This window comes from Bos grunniens, chromosome 8, assembly GCF_055505025.1.
Source record: "Bos grunniens cultivar Pamir isolate PY7600 chromosome 8, Bosgru_T2T1.0, whole genome shotgun sequence".
Classification (NCBI taxonomy): domain Eukaryota; kingdom Metazoa; phylum Chordata; class Mammalia; order Artiodactyla; family Bovidae; genus Bos; species Bos grunniens.
In genome coordinates this window covers 56,772,466-56,789,812 of record NC_141172.1, presented here as the reverse complement: position 1 = coordinate 56,789,812, position 17,347 = coordinate 56,772,466, and the positions used below count along the sequence as shown (strand labels likewise).

General features: G+C 37.2%; 1 long non-coding RNA gene across 2 annotated transcripts in view; it reads right to left on the bottom strand.

Moving 5' to 3' along the window:
• Positions 1-1,581: 1,581 nt before the first annotated feature.
• Positions 1,582-17,347, bottom strand: part of LOC147367093 (uncharacterized) — a 349,455-nt gene continuing 333,689 nt past the window's right edge. The window contains exons 4-5 of one of the 2 annotated variants that reach the window (XR_015169171.1): positions 3,782-3,943; positions 1,582-1,804 (exon numbers count right to left, since the gene is read on the bottom strand). This is a non-coding gene — a long non-coding RNA (uncharacterized LOC147367093). The remainder of the gene's footprint in view (positions 1,805-3,781; positions 3,944-17,347) is intronic. The other variant, XR_015169172.1, reaches the window with a different exon arrangement.

Genomic DNA, 17,347 nt, shown 5'->3' with positions numbered 1-17,347 from the left:
AAAATTAATTATAAAAACTATTTTTTGAGCTCATTTATCATGACCAGTTTCTTTTTAATATATTATTTTATGTAATCCTTACCTTAAAGAGTTGGTATTATGAGTTCTATTTCATAGATGAAGAAATTCATGCTCAATAGAGTAATAGTATCCTCAAATTCACAGAATTAACAAGTAATAGAAAAGGGATATTTTTTACTTTTCAGCGACATCTGCTTATAGAATTTCCGCAACATGGTACAAACTAGAAGACAGCTAAATCTGAAAAAGACAGCAACTCTGCGAGGTGAGCTCTCAAAAGATTTGAAACTCTGAGGCTGAAATATATATAGATGTATATACATACGTACATATGACATATCACACGATATGTTATATGTGAGTTTGTATGTATATGTAATATATAATAATACACACAAACACATACATAGAACATGATATAAATATATATATATACACCTCGGAGTTTCATATTGTTATATATCTAGATAGCAATAGATAGATACACAGATATATAGATCAGCCAATAAATACTTTCAACCTCAAAAGGAAAGAGGTATGACTGCTTTTCCCCAATCCATCTTCCCTGTTGCTTCTGGGACCATTCTGTGGCTTCTTTTCTTATTCCTTTCTGCCCTTATTGTTGCTTAGTTGATGAGATAAGAAAGATGAACAGAAGGGCCAGACTTAAGAGTCTACTGCTCTTCAAACTCTCACATTGAAAATCCTTGGAGAACCCTTGAAATATTTAGATACTTCAATGCCTCTTTTAAAAAAATCAACATCTCAAATTTGACAGCAGCTTTGAGGTCAATGAAATGACTATAAATGCTTCTACTTACTACAGCAAAATTTATTTATTTAAAAAATGATCAAACCTCATTTGATAGCTTTTGAAACTATTTTAATCATTCAGATAATGTCGCCAAATGAATTTAAATTTAAAATTGTGACTTAAATGTTAACATTTTTGTCACAGCAAACATTAATTTGAGCTAGGCCAAATTTATGACATAGTATGTTTATGTGCTATAAGTACACTTTATGGTTCATAAAGATTCCTTGCATAATCAATGCATAAGGTATATTTATATTTATTCTAAGGGACTTGCAACATTTTACCATTTGGAATTACTACTTAGATTTATAACAAAAGTATCTTCATTTATAACACTGTGCTGGTAACACTTTTGGTGATTAAATGTGGTGACCCTGCTCAGGAATGTAATCCCAATTACTATGCTACTCTATGCTTATTAGCTAGCTTATTGGCAATAAAGAATAATTTTAAGACAAAGTGTTATTTCATTCATTTTCTCAGAAATTTTCCTGTCCGAATACCAGAAATTCTCTGTGTTGCAAAAAGCAATAACTTTAAATGAGGGTTAAACAAATCGGTTAAGATGAAGGCTGTATCTGCTTTGCTCATGAACAAAGCCTTTATTGTTAATAACAAAGTAAAACTGAAGCTGGTAGAGGGTCTGGAGCCAGTAGGAAGTAGGAGAAATGAATACTAATCTATTGGGAAAGCTCCAGAAAATGTTGGCCTCTCAGGAGTACTCTCAGTTTTCAGGCTGTTAGTGGGGTTTTTTTGTTTTTGTTTTCTTTTTTTCTTTTCATTTGTATCATATTGGCTCTCAGGACAGGGAAAATACTGGAATCAAAAAGAGCTGCTTTTTCCAAGATGTATGAAGGAGGGTAGGCAAATAAAGACTATGGAAGATCTGTTTTAAGGATCCTTTTCCATCTGGCTTTGTCCATCTGGATGTGCTCCTCAACACAGCATCAGCATATCTCTTGCCATCTGCAGTTTCATCAGAACAATATAATAATGATACCATTAATACTCTGTACAAGACACTGTTCTGATAAATAAATATATTTTCTCTCTTAATCTCCAGAAAAACCTTATGATTGGGTATGAATATATTCATTGTATGATGACAAAACAGAAGTTGAGAGGCAATAATTAGCTTGCAAAGGTCTTGGCAGGCTGGTTGTTCATTACACTATCCTGCTTCCATGGCATCCCTCAACCCTTGCGTCTTGTAAGTTTCTCTTGCACATTCACTATAATCAACTGTTGACAAGGAAATGCTGGAGCCCATGGAGGCTAGTTTTATAAAGCATGAGAACAATATACAAGACTGCTTGAAATGGTTAAATCACCACTTAAAAGCTAATAACATTTGTGCAAAGGGGGGTGCCTCCTAGGTAAAATCAAGCCAGGAAGTTTGACTCTTTCTAAATGAATCCTAGGAGATAGTTAAAATCTCTACCACCTTATGTTAGAAGAATGAGTGAGAGCAAAACTGAGAGAGAGAGAGAGAGAGGAGACATGCATACAGGGCACCCAGGAATCTTCATATATTTTGAGTCCGTACGTTAATGGTAAACCTCTGTTCTCAGCTTTGCCCAAGTCAATGCAGCAATTCAATGGAACAAGGATAGCAGAGATCATAAGTACAATGACCAAAAAAACTGGAAGCATACTGAAGTTTCTACAGTATAATTTATTATTCCAAATTGCTGTATATTCATACAAATAAACAATACACCCATGACCAGTAATAGTATTAAAGAAAAGTTCTGACATGGGCAAATGCTAAGAAAAAGAAAACAAGCTACAAAATAGTATGATTCCAATTTTTAATCCATATACAAAAACACATGCACATGCATAGAAAGGGAAGCACCGACACCAATGTGTTAAAAGGGCTTTTTCTGGGGCAGGAGGATTGATTTTTTATTTGATTATCTGACTTTTCCTCATTTTCTAGTGTTTCAACATAGAATATTTATTTTTAAAAGTTATTAAATAAAATATTCACCTAAAGACATTAGATTATAATGATTCAGTGATTAATATCTAAATTTAAATAATGACAAATAAATTCAGATGTGGACCAATATAGGGCATGAAGAAAAAATAACACATAAAATAAGAAAAGGATAAAGAAAAAGGCAAAGATATAAAGAGAACAAAGACTGAGATACCTCTCTTAACATGATCTAGCTTAGTATTTCACTAATTCCCTTACAGGTAGGAATAAATTAAATATCCAAACCACTCTGTATATCATTTGTAGCTTCTTACTTGTATATATCTGCTGAAATCAAGTATTTCATGATATAATTCACTCCTGTGTGTTCACTTATTCCCAAGTTACCATGTCTATTGTCACTGTAATGTTCCAAGTAAAAGAGCCCTTTTGTATTGTTAACTTGATCAGATGACACAGAGGACAATTACCATCAAGAGTTTAGCATATCAAGTGGGCACACATGGTAAGGAACAGCCCTAATGAAAGGACTGCACCTGAATAGTTAAACTACACCTTACATAGTTATATGCAAACAGCTGAGACTTGAACAAACCACTATTATTTTTTTCTTAGCATGTGACAGGGATTGTGTTGCTGCTGCTGCTGCTGCTAAGTCGCTTCAGTCATGTCCGACTCTGTGTGACCCCATAGACGGCAGCCCACCAGGCTCCGCCGTCCTTGGGATTGTGTTAGGTGCAAGTAAAAGTACTACAAGGGTTCATGAGGCCAGTTCAAGGACTTTTAAACAGATACACACAAAATACATCTTAACATTGTGGAATTTTTGCTGTTTGTAATGTATGTGATGACACATTAAGCTTGTCCTCTGCCCTGGATTATAGTAACTTTGTAAAAGCATTTGCAATATTTAATTTCAACTTTTCAGTCTCTCCTTAGTTCCCAATTACAAAATGTTATCCAAGGATGCAATAGCTTCAAATAGTGCCAGTCTTTACCTGCTGTCTGAAGTTCAATCAATACCTGAAGTTCAATCAACACCATTCCTCGCCATTTGCTGACAACTGGAGGAGAAACTGCTTCACAGACTCAGACTGAGACATAAAGAAATGGCCAAGGACCATTTTGAGCAGTGAGCTTTAGGGTCTGCAGATATAAAACTAAAACAAAAGTGGCTAGAGTTAGCTAGGTCAGGGACTATGGACCTCCCTGGCCCCTCTCCCGCAGAGCATCCACTTTTGATTTCTGTTTGGAGGCACATATATTTATGTTATTGCTTTGTTCCACTTAAGCCCAGGAAGCAACTTACTTCTTTAAGTTCTGCATGTCATTTTGTCTCTACAGTAGTATCCCGGCATTGCTTTAGCAGCATTGGACTCCTTGACCTAAATTACTGTAATCTCTTAATGACTATTCATTCTTAATGACTATTTCTGTCCCAATTGGAAGCCAACGAGTTTATATGCTCAAAATGAGAAAAATATCTAATATTGATTTCACCAAAATTTGTGACAAAAAAAGGATAGGAGGAAGAGAAGAATCTGTGTTGGAAGCAATGGGGTTTAAAAGTTAAATATTCATCTTACATAACAGAAACACAATCTATAATTTCTGAAACTGAAGAATCAAGAACCACAAGTATAATGGTGTTATTTAAAAATATGGTGGCAAATACTAGGAGGTGCAACAAAAAGAATGGAAAGTCCCTTGGAAGCAGGACCTAAGGCAGAGAAGAAAAGATCATGGGAAGTGTCTGAAACTTTTCACTGTAAGTCTTAGAATATTATTCATTTTACAAACATACCACATACATGACATGCTTTGATTAAAATAGAAATTTAATTTAAAAAATTATTAACTCATTCATGTATTCAAAGGCCATATAGTCACAGTTACTTTTACCTTTTCATACTGCTCATGGGGTTCTGCAAGGAGATCAAACCAGTCAATACTAAAGGAAATCAACCTTGAATATTCATTGGAAAGACTGATGCTGAAACTGAAGCTCCAATACTTTGGCCACTTGATGCAAAAAGCCTGCTCATTGGAAAAGAACCTGATGCTGGGAAATATTGAAGGCAAAAGGAGAAGGGGGCAGCAGAAGATGAGACAGTTAGATAGCATCACCAACTCAATAGACATAAATTTGGGCAACTCCGGGAGATATGGAGGACAGAGGAGCGGGAGTGCTGCAGTTAATGGGGTCGCAAAGAGTCAGACGCAACTTGGTGACTGAACAACAACTTTTACTTTCATAAAACATTTTTATCAAATAAAAACTTACTATAGATACAGTTATCTGGTTTCATCTTGTGCTAAAACTAGTTCTAACAGTATGAAATCTTGAAACTGTCACGCATACTCTAATATTATCCTTCGTTAACCACATCTTTGATGCCAACTGCACACCCAATCAAACATCTAAAGTTACCAAATGACTCCAGAGTTGGTGCCCTGGTTACAAAACACTAGCCAGCTGCAGGAAACATGGAAGGGAAAAAGTTATGCCTTGGCTACTGAGTATAATCCATGCTCAGTGTTAATGATACTATGTGAGTCCATAAATTATAATGGCTAACGCTAGAACATTAACACCACCCAAAAACACACTCGTAAGCAAGCCAGCATGGCAAAATGAGGTCATGGAGAAGCTTAAAGCTATTTTAGGATATATCGTGAACACCAGTATAACTCCTCTGACACCACCTGCTCTCATTTGGAGGACTGTATTTTTAAGTCCCCCAACAGCAACTGGGCTCAAACCCAGTGCTGACTCTACAGTCCAGTTCAGGATAAATGCTGTCCTGTTGTTAGGTGTTGACCTTTAAATGAGACATTTAAATCCCCCTGCCAACATTCCCCACCTTCTGCTTAATTGGCACAGTATAAAAGATGTGGCTGAGAGAGCATTCAATAGTGGTCATAGCTGCTTCCATATTATCACAGTAATAGAAGCATGTGATTTATTCCTTTGAAAAAAGAGTTGGACAATACAATCCAACATAATAAATCATTCTTGCTGTGAGGATCATGGTGGCATCAAGAAAGCAACCTGCATTCACGTTAGGAATTTACTTTTTCTTTTCAAAGAACTATTCTGGCCCCACAATGAAATCAAGACTACTTAACTTACGTTACTGTCTGGGATGAATACCTGACTGCATATATGATTTTTGTCAGTAAACTCCAAAAAAGAGGAATTTATGTCCAAATTCCTTTCAAAGCCATAATTCCCAAGTGTGAAAAGGTTGATAAAACTTGGTTTTCAAAGCCATCAGAGTAACCCTTAATAATTAACTTGAAAGTCACTTTAAATAATTTGCAATTCAAAATATAAATTACTGATATTACCCTTTGGAGTGGAGAGGAATTGGCTGTCAAAAGTCAAAAATTTAAGGCTTTTAACACAATGATTTCCCAATCATTTCCTTCTTGGTGTATTTCATGAATGCTCCTACACTGTTGAAAAATGAATATGTGTTGGTTTGCAGAGTTTTAAAGTATTTATAATGTGTTTATCCTGGGCTCAAACAAAACTTCTGACTTCTCAATCTGTTTTCTCCCAAACCTCATACAGTTTCCCTATCCCCCATAGTTGACAGTAAATGTTGAGGACAAGAAGTTTTGTATACAAAGAACAAATATATTAATTAATATGAATCTAAAGTCATCCTTACTACTGATGACATGAACAGTTTCTATGATTATTGAGAAATAACAGTTCTTTAAATTAAACCAATATTAATTGCACACTTCCATTTTTCAAGCAATATGATAAGCAACAAACATAACTGGATATGGTCCCTAACCCAAGGACTTTTCACTCTCTACCTTCACTGTTCTTCCTTGTTTCTAAAACTATTATTTAGAGAAACACAAACTTGGTAATACACTCAAAATGTAATCACGTATCCTAGTTTGCTTTTTGCAGCCCTGGACAGGTTGACTGGTGATGGTGATCAATGCAACAAAAATGAAATTTGCAGGTTAGACCTAGATGTCCATCAACAGATGAATGGATTAAGAAGCTGTGGTATATATATATATATATATATATATATATACACAATGGAATATTATTCAGCCATAAAAGAGAGCACATGTGAGTCAGTCCTAATGAGGATGAACCTAGAGCCTATTATATAGGGTGAAGTAAGTCAGAAAAACAAATACTGTATACTAATGCACATATATGGAATCTAGAAAGATTATACTAATGAACCAATTTGCAGAGCATCAGTGGAGACACAGACATAGAGAACAGACTACGGACATGACTGGTGGTGGGGAGGAAGAAGAGGGTGGAATGTATGGAGGGAGTAACACGGAAACATACATTCAGTCAGTTCAATTACCATATGTAAAATAGATAGCCAATGGGAATTTCCTGTATGACTCAGGGAACTCAAACCAGGCCTCAGTAACAACCTAGAGGGGTGGCATGGGGAGGGAGGTGGGAGGGATGTTCAAGTAGAGGAGACATAGGTAAATCTATGGCTGATTCATGTTGATGTTTGGTAGAAACCAACACAATACTGTAAAGCAATTATCCTTCAATGAAAAATAAATAAACTTTAAAAATAAATAAATTTAAAAAATGAAATTAGTAGGTTAGGCTGAGGTTATAGTCACATATCTGGAAGGCTGGGGAACACTTAACTATATTCTTCATCATTCATAATACAGGGCAAAAGTGAGAGCCAAACATAATAAGACATCCAAAACATGAGGTAGAACCATTTACACATAAAAGGAATATTGATTAAATAATTTAGACATATAATGTCTCAAGAAATGTATATAAACCATAAAAGTTATACTGACACTTTTGAAATGAATCCCTTGTACAAAATTCACAAGGTCAGCAAGTGAATCTATGCTTGAACATGGCCAGTAAGAAAGAATCCCCTTCAGGTATTATTCATTCCTCTTATTGAGGCCATTTAGAGACACATTTTTAAAGACACCCCTCTCCACCACCACCTGAACCACTCCAATCAAAACAATCCCCTCCTCCACATGTGTCGATAATATTACTGAATTTTGAGTCCACATGTATCTAGAATTCTCTTCCAAGAATACTCAAGTCTACCTTTGTTATTCATAAAGCCTAGAACATATAAATGGACCCAAAGCTACAGATGTATCTGTACAAAGAGGTAGATTAGGACCATCACCTCCTTTAGTTGAGATAGTATAAGAGATGTGCATGCTTAGTCACTTCAGTCGTGTCCAACTCTGGGTTGGAAAGATCCCCTGGAGAAGGAAATGGCAACCTACTCCAGTATTCTTACCTGAAGAATCCCATCAACAGAAGAGCCTGGTGGTCTACAGTCCATGGGGTCACAAAGAATCGGACACAACTGAGCAACTAACACTTTCTTCCACCCATAGTAAGAGAGCATATACCCTATCCTAGGTACTTTTCTACATACTGGGGGTATAAAGTTATTTGTTTTTAAGGCCCTCTAGTATGGGTGGATGGAATCTTAAAAAAATCTATACTCCTTACCAAATATCAAGATATTATAGGTGGAGGGGCCTGGTGGAGCTTCCCCAAGGCTGAGGGGTGCACTGCAAGTACATTGCCAGAGATGGTGGAACAATTACTACTTGCAGAATGGCAAGTCAAAAACACCAATAGTCAAACATCAACAGGGCTTGGAGACAAAATGATGGAGTAGCACATGAATTTACCTATTCTTATGGAAACACTAAAATCACAACTAACTGTTAAACAATCATTGACAAAAAATGGTGGAACCTTCAAAGACAAAGAAGAAGTCACAATGAGATGGTAGGAGAGGTACAATCATGATAAAAATCAAATCCCATATGCACTGGATAGGCTATGCACAAACTGGAAGATAATTATACCACAGACATTCTCCCACAGGAGTCAAAGTTCTGAGCCCCACATCAGGCTCCGCAGCCTAAGGGGGTCTGGCAATAGGAGGAAGAGCCCCTAGAGAATCTAGCTTTGAAGGCCAGTGGAGTTTCATTGCAGAAATTCCACAGAACTGAGGGAAACATAAAATCCACTTCTGGAAGCTACACACAGGGTCTCTTGCACACCAGGAAGAGAAAAAAGAAGTAATCTCATAAAAGACTGGACTAGACTTACCTGCTAGTATTGGAGGGCCTCCTGCAGGGGTTGGGGGAGTAGCTATGCACAAGCCGGGAAGGTAGTGGCTTGTGTGTATATATATACACACACACACACACATACAAGACTCATATATATCCTGTCTACAAGAAACCCACTTCAGATCTAAGGACACATACAGACTGAAAGTGAGAGGATGGAAAAAAGTATTCCATGCAAATGGAAAGCAAAAGAAAGCTGGAGGAGCAATACTTATATCAGACAAAATGACTTTAAAATAAAGACTGTTACAAGAGACAAAGGACAGTAATTAATGATCAAGGGTCAATCCAAGAAAAAGATACAACAATTGTAAATATATATGAATCCAACATAGGAGCATCAAAATATAAGGTAAATACTAATCACCATAAAAGAAGAAATGGACAGTAACACAAAAATAGTTGGGGACTTTAACACCCCACTTTCATCAATGGAAAAATGATTTAGACTGTAAAGTAGGGAAAAATATTTGTCATACCAATATCACAAGGGATTAGTATTCAAAAGTAACTGATATACCCCATGAACTAATATGCAAAAGATAAAATGCTTGAAAAATGGACAAAGTACTTGAATAGTCAAGTCACAGAAAAGGAAACCTAAATGGCTAATAAACATTAAAAATAAATACCTCAACTTGTAGTAAAGAGATAAAGGGATATTATACAATTGCCAGTGCATAACTATCAGAATGGCAGAAAACAGAAGATGCTACTGAGAATACAGCACAAGGATACCTTTTATACACTGCTGGTGGGAGTGTATATTTGTATTACTCTAGAGAGTATTCTGATAATTTCCAGAAAGTTGAGTGTCCATACTTTTATGACCTAGCGATTCCAATTCTAAGTCTATTTAGCCTTAGGAACTTTTACATATATGCATATGAAATTAAATACATTTAAGTTCATATCAGGGTTGTTAGCAAGACAAAACTTTGAAAACGACTTGCAGTTATCATATAGCTACTGGCTATTATTATGAGTCTCCTCTTTGGATTACATGACATGGTTACACAGTTTTAACTTACTCCTTTGTAATCTGTGGTTTCTCTAGTGGCTCAGCCGCTAAAGAACCTGTCTGTAATGTGGAGATCCAGGTTTTATCCCTTGATCAGGAAGATCCCCTGGAGAAGGAAATGGCAACCCACTCCAGTATTGTTGCCTGGAGAATTCCATGGACAGAGGAGGCTGGTGGGCTACAGTCCATGGGGGTCACAAAGAGTCAGCCACAACTTAGCAACACACACACACACACACACACACACTTTGGAATTAAGTGTGACCATGTGACTTTCTATGGAGAAGGCAATGGCACCCCACTCCCGTACTCTTGCCTGGAAAATCCCATGGACAGAGGACCCTGGTGGGCCGCAGTCCATGGGGCCGCTAAGAGTCGGACACGACTGAGTGACTTCACTTTCACTTTTCACTTTCATGCATTGGAGAAGGAAATGGCAACCCACTCTAGTGTTCTTACCTGGAGAATCCCAGGGACGGGGGAGCCTGGTGGGCTGCCTTCTATGGGGTCACACAGAGTCGGACACAGCTGAAGCGACTTAGCAGTAGTAGCAGTAGCAGTATATGACTTTCTATGGCAATAAAATCTGAACAGAAGGAACTTGGGTCAAGTCAGTCTGGGTGGAACTTTTTAAGAGACTGTATGATTCACCTCAGTGATTTGCCTTACGGAGTAACATAACACTGCACGTGGTGGAGGTCCTGTCAGGCTAGGTTCCACCCAGGCTGGGTAGTACAGGATGTGTACTATAGGCAAAATTCAAGTAAATAAAAATTAAATGTTTTATCTCACGCCACTATGATTTGCATGTAGCCTACATCCTGATGAATACACAATTTAAAAGTTCATCAATAAGTGAACTGATTACTAAATTGTGGTATAGTCATACAGTGGAATACTTTATAGAAGTGAATATGAATGAACTGGAGGAAAGAACAAACCATACAAAGGTAACATCAGAAAAAAGAAAGCTGTAGAATATATGTCCTATGAAACCATACTGCTTGCTCAGTTGTGTCCGACTCTGCAACCCCATGGACTGTGGCCTGCCAGGCTCCGCTGACCATGGATTTTCCAGGCCAGGATGCTGGAGTTTGTTGCCATTTCCTCCTCCAGGGGATCTTCCTGGCCCAGGAATCAAACCTGAGTCTTCTGCATTGGCAAGTGGATTCTTTACCACTGAGCCACCTGGGAAGCTCATGAAATAATATTAGTAGTAATTTATTTCTTCAGGTGGGTGATAAACATATTTGAGTAGGTTACTAATCTTTGTGTTAATATCATACTTTTTATGAAATATAAAAGGTTTTACTTAAGTAACAGAATTATATATTCTAAAAGCAAGCTGAGACTTTTTGTTAAGAATTTAGCTAGTCTCAAAAACTATAGATTTCCCTTTAGTCCTCTAATTATAGCACTGAATGACAATTTTGAAAACCAGAGTAAAAGATCCATGACAAAGGTGTTGGTTGTTCATTCTCTATGCACTATCAGTCTTACATCTTACATCTTACATCTTACTGGGGGAAAAAAAAATCCTTGGAGAAACACATGCTATTTACTTAGGGATATTTGTGGAGAGTAGTTGGCTGACAGGGCAAGAGAATTCAGTGAAAGGAAGTTGCTGCTTAATTTGGAGAAAAGTGTTCACATTGCAAAATTATTTCAGCTTCCTGCAACTCATGAAAACAAAATGTTATCAATAACTCATTTATCTCATTTTGTATTCTCTTCACAATTAAGACATTTTGACTTACTGCTACTGGTCACACACTTGTATCACTTTTTAAGTGCAGAAAACAACTAATAAGCTTTGCTAAGATGTGTGATATATATGGAAAAATAATTGTATAGGTCACTAAAGAAAAGGGCAACTGATAATGTCAAAGTTGCTTACTGACTTTTTTGTAACTGTTTTAATAACACAGGAGTAGGATATATCTTTTTTTGTATGTGCGTGTATGCCAAGTTGCTTCAGTCATGTCTGACTCTTTGTGACTCTATGGACTGTAACTTGTCAGGTTCCTCTGTTCATGGGATTGCCACGCCCTCCTCCAGAGGATCTTCCTAACCCAGGGATTGAACTGCATCTCTTGCAGCTCCTGCATGGCAGATGAATTCTTTACCACTGAGCCACTGGGGAAATTCAAATCCCTTTAGTCACTTAAAAAAAAAAAAAAAAAGCAACAATGCCCCTAGAAAAATATTATGTAGAGAACTGAGAATGCTATTAGGTAAGACTTGAAATTTAATAAGCACTTTGAAATTCATTTTTTTGAACAACAACAAAAAATAATTTCACCCCTCCCTATTTAAAAAGCCTGAATTTAAGTCTCAGTTTTATTAATATATAAAGAAAGATGGCAAGAACTAATAATACCAGGATCAGTTGCAGATCCAGGAACAAGAAAAACTCTTGCTACTCTGAGAACAGTCCACAGATCAGCAGCATAGGTATCACCTAGGAACTTCCTGGAAATGTAGTATCTCATGCCTCATCCCAGAACAGAATCTGTATTTCATTGGTTGGCCAAAAACTTCCTTCAGTTTTAAAGTAAAAACTGAAGGAACTTTGTTTTCATTTCACCAAGAACTTTACTGAACAACATATTCAATAACATAGTCTTATTCCACTACCTCCTGCCATTTTTCAGGCAACTTCATAATTCCATCTTCCCAAGACTTATTATCTTTTTTAGGAGATACCTTTTACAGGTGTCTTTTATAATCTTCCAGGGAATTGAAATTTCTTCCATTAAGAGAATTTTGTAAAGACCGAAATAAATGGAAAATCCAAAAGTGTAATGTCTGGTGAATACAGCAGATGATTCAGAACTTCCCAGCCAAGCTGTAACACTTTTTGCCTGGTCATCAAAGAAGCAAGGGGTCTTGCATTATCCTGATGGAAGATTATGCATTTTCTGTTGACTAATTCCAGATGCTTTTCACTGAGTGTTGCTTTCAGTTGGTCTAATTGGGAGCAGAACTTATTGGAATTAATCACTTGGTTTTCTGGAAGGAGCTCATAACAGAGGACATCCTTCTAATCCTACCATATACACAGCATCACCTTCTTGGATGAAGACTGGCCTTTACTGTGGTTGGGGGTGGTTCATTTAGCTTGCTCCACAATCTCTTCTGTTTCATATTAATGTACAGCATTCATTTTTCATCACCCATTACAATTTGTTTTAAAAATGGAATGTTTTGCTTGTGCTTAAGTAGAGAATAGCATGTGAAAATACAGTCAAGGTTTTTTTCACTTATGTTACGCAGTTAACATAACCAAGCTGGTGCAGATGAGTTCTAACGTTTGATTTGCATGTTTTGAGTATGTCAGCTATCTCCCATGTGGTATAACGTTGACTGTTCTCAATGTCTTGATTTGATTGCTATCACTTTCAACTTGTCTACCTGAGCATGGAGCATTGTCCAGTGAAAAACCTCCAGTACGAAATTTCACAAACCACTTTTGACACATTTGATCAGTCACAGCACCTTCTCCATATTCTAGACAAATCTTCTTCAGATGTGTTTTTATGTTCCTTAAAATAATAAAGCATAATATACCACAATGTTGCCTTTTGCCTTCTATCTTCAATATTAAAATGCCTACACAAAAATTCACCAATTTTGATAAGCTATTTTTAATGCATGCTGAAATGACAGCTTTCACAATACAATCCAACAAAATTGTTTTGAATGAAGTTAAAGATAACAAAGCACTACGACAGCCATCTTATGTAAAAACCAAATGAATCTTTCGGCCAACCCAGTAATAACATCCCCCAGGTGAGCATGTGCTCACTAAAGTCTGAGAAACTTGGTCTAGGTGATTGACATTTACTTCATTATGCTGGACTTTCCACATATTGTCTGTAATGTAAAGCATGTCTCAAACCTGTATACTCATGATATTTAAGAGTAGGCACGATAAAGATATGTCTTTAACAGTATTAAATATGAAACTTTGCCAATTCAAGTATTATTTTCGTGAAATGGGTTTTCTTTTAACAAATTATCAATATTCCTCCATCTGCAATAATCACTAAAGAATACCCCCTAAGAAAAAGCTAAAATGAATCTTCATATTTCTTCCAAAGCTGATTTCGTTTGGCTACATTTTCCTTCTTAATGCCTTCTTCTATTGAAAAAGGTAATTCAACAAGAATAATAATTTTAGATGCTAGGACAAAAATTTAGTATTATTATCATTTTATAGTTTCCTATACATTTTCAAGCTTTAGTTAACATTTAATTATATTTTGAAAAATAAAATTTATTGTTTTCTTTTATTACAAAATTATATGTGATTATTGGGAAAAAAGGAAGTTACATAAAAATATAAAATATATACTCAGAACCACCCATATATCCACAATCTAGAGTTAACTACTACTAACATTTTAAGATATGCTATTTCATCAAATTTTCTATGGAGATAATACAGTCCAGTTCAGTCACTCAGTCATGTCTGACTCTTTGCGACCCCATGGACTGCAGCATGCCAGGTCTCCCTGTCCATCACCAACTCCCAGAGCCTATTTAAAGTCATGTCCATTCAGTGAGTGATGCCATCCAACCACCTCATCCTCTGTCGTCCCCTTCTGCTCCTGCCTTCAATCTTTCCCAGCATCAGGGTTTTTTTCAAATAAGTCAGTTCTTTGTATCAGGAGGCCGAAGTATTGGAATTTCAGCTTCAGCATCAGTCCTTCCAGTGAAAATTCAGGATTGACTTCCTTTAGGATGGAATGGTTTGATTGCCTTGCTGTCCAAGGGACTCTCAAAGGTCTTCTCCAACACCACAGTTCAAAAGCATCAGTTCTTCGGTGCTCAACTTTCTTTACAGTCCAACTCTCACATCCATACATGACCACTGGAAAAAACATAGCCTTGACTAGACGGACCTTTGTTGACAAAGTGATGTCTCTGCTTTTTAATATGCTGCCTAGGTTGGTCAAAACTTTCCTTCCAAGGAGTAAGTGTCTTAATTTTATGGCTACAATCACCATCTGCAGTGATTTTGGAGCCAAGAAAAATAAAGTCAGCCACTGTCTCCACTGTTTCCCCATCTATTTGCATGAAGTGATGGGATTGCATGCCATGATCTTAGTTTTCTGAACGTTGAGCTTTAACCCAACTTTTTCATTCTCCTCTTTCACTTTCATCAAGAGGCTTTTTAGTTCCTCTTCACTTTCTGCCATAAGGGTGGTGTCATCTGCATATCTGAGGTTATTGATATTTCTTCCAGCAATCTTGATTCCAGCTTGTGCTTCTTCCAGCCCAGTGTTTCTCATGATGTACTCTGAATATAAGTTAAATAAGCAGGGTGACAATATACAGCCTTGACGTACTCCTTTTCCTATTTGGAACCAGTCTGTTGTTCCATGTCCAGTTCTAACTGGTGCTTCCTCACCTGCATATAGCTTTCTCAAGAGGCAGGTCAGGTGGTCTGGTATTCCCAGCTCTTTCAGAATTTTCCACAGTTTCTTGTGATCCACACAGTCAAAGGCTTTGGCATAGTCAATAAAGCAGAAATAGATGTTTTTCTGGAACTCTCTTGCTTTTTCCATGATCCAGCAGATGTTGGCAATTTGATCTCTGGTTCCTCTGCCTTTTCTAAAACCAGTGTGAACATCTTAAAATTCAGGGTTTACGTATTGCTGAAGCCTGGTTTGGAGAATTTTAGGCATCACTTTACTAGTGTGTGAGATGAGTGCAGGCTCTTTAGTTCTTCTTCAATTTTGTGCCATCATCTGTGTATCTAAGGTTATTGATATTTCTCCCAGCAATATTGCTTTCAGCTTGTTCTTCATCCAGCCTGGCATTTCACATGATGTACTCTTAAATAAGCAGGGTAACAACATACAGCCTTGACATACTCCTTTCCCAATTTGGAACCAGTCTGTTGTTTCAAGTCCAATTCTAACTCTTGCTTCTTGACCTGCATACAGACTTCTCGGGAGGCTTGTCAGGTGGTCTGGTAGTCTCTTTAAGAATTTTCCACAGTTTGCTATTATCCACACAGTCCCTTATAGCTCAGTCAGTAAAGAATCTGCCTGCAAAGCAGGAGACCTGGGTTTGATTCCTGGGTTCAATTCCTGGGTCAGGAAGATCCCCTGGAGAAGGAAATGGCAATCCACTCCAGTATCCTTGCCTGGAAAATCCCACGGACAGAGGAGCCTGGCAGGCTACAGTCCGTGGGGTGGCAAGAGTCAGACACGACTTAGCAACTAAACCACCACCACCACCACACAGTCAAAGGCTTTGACATAGTCAATAAAGCAGAGGTACATGTTTTTCTAGTATCCTCTTGCTTTTTCAATGATCCAATGAATGTTGGCAATTGATCTCTGGTTCCTCTGCCTTTTCTAAATAATACTTTCACTTCATAGTCTAAAATGAGTATTTCTCATGTAATTAAAATATTTTCCTAGCATGATTTTTTAAAGTATATAATGTTTTACTGAAGTATAGTTGATTAACAATATTATATTAGTTTCAAGTATCAAAGATATATTTTATCAATTCAGTTCAGTTCAGTCTCTCAGTTGTGTCGAACTCTTGGTCACCCCATGGACTGCAGCACACCATGCTTCCCCATCCATCACCAACACCCAGAGCTTGCTCAAATTCATGTCCATCGAGTCAGGGATTCCACCAACCATCTCATCCTCTGTTATCCACTTCTGAACAATGAGTCAGCTCTTCGTATCAGATGGCCAAAGTATTGGAGTTTCAGGCTCAGCATCAGTCCTTCCAATGAATATTCAGGACTGATTTCCTTTAGGAAATTTCCTTTAGGATTGACTGATTGGATCTCCTTGCAGTCCAAGGGACTCTCAAGAGACTTCTCCAACACCACAGTTCAAACATAAATTCTTAGAACTGCCATATGACCCAGCAATCCCACTGCTGGGCATACACACCAAGGAAATCAGAACTGAAAGAGACATGTGTACCCCAGTGTTCACCGTAGCACTGTTTATAATAGCCAGGACATGGAAGCAACCTAGATGTCCATCAGAAGACAAGTGGATAAGAAAGCTGTGGTACATATACACAATGGAATATTACTCAGCCATTAAAATGAATACATTTGAATCAGTTCTAATGAAGTGGATGAAACTGGAGCCCTATTAAACAGAATGAAGTAAGCCAGAATGAAAAACACAAATACAGTATACTAATGCATATATATGGAATTTAGAAAGATGGTAACAATAACCCTGTATGTGAGACAGCAAAAGAGACACAGATGTATAGAACAGTCTTTTGGACTCTGTGGGAGAGGGCAAGGGTGGGATGATTTGGAAGAATGGCATTAAAACATGTATATTATCATATGTGAAACAAATCGCCAGTCCCAGTTCAATGAATGAGATGGTGGAGAAGG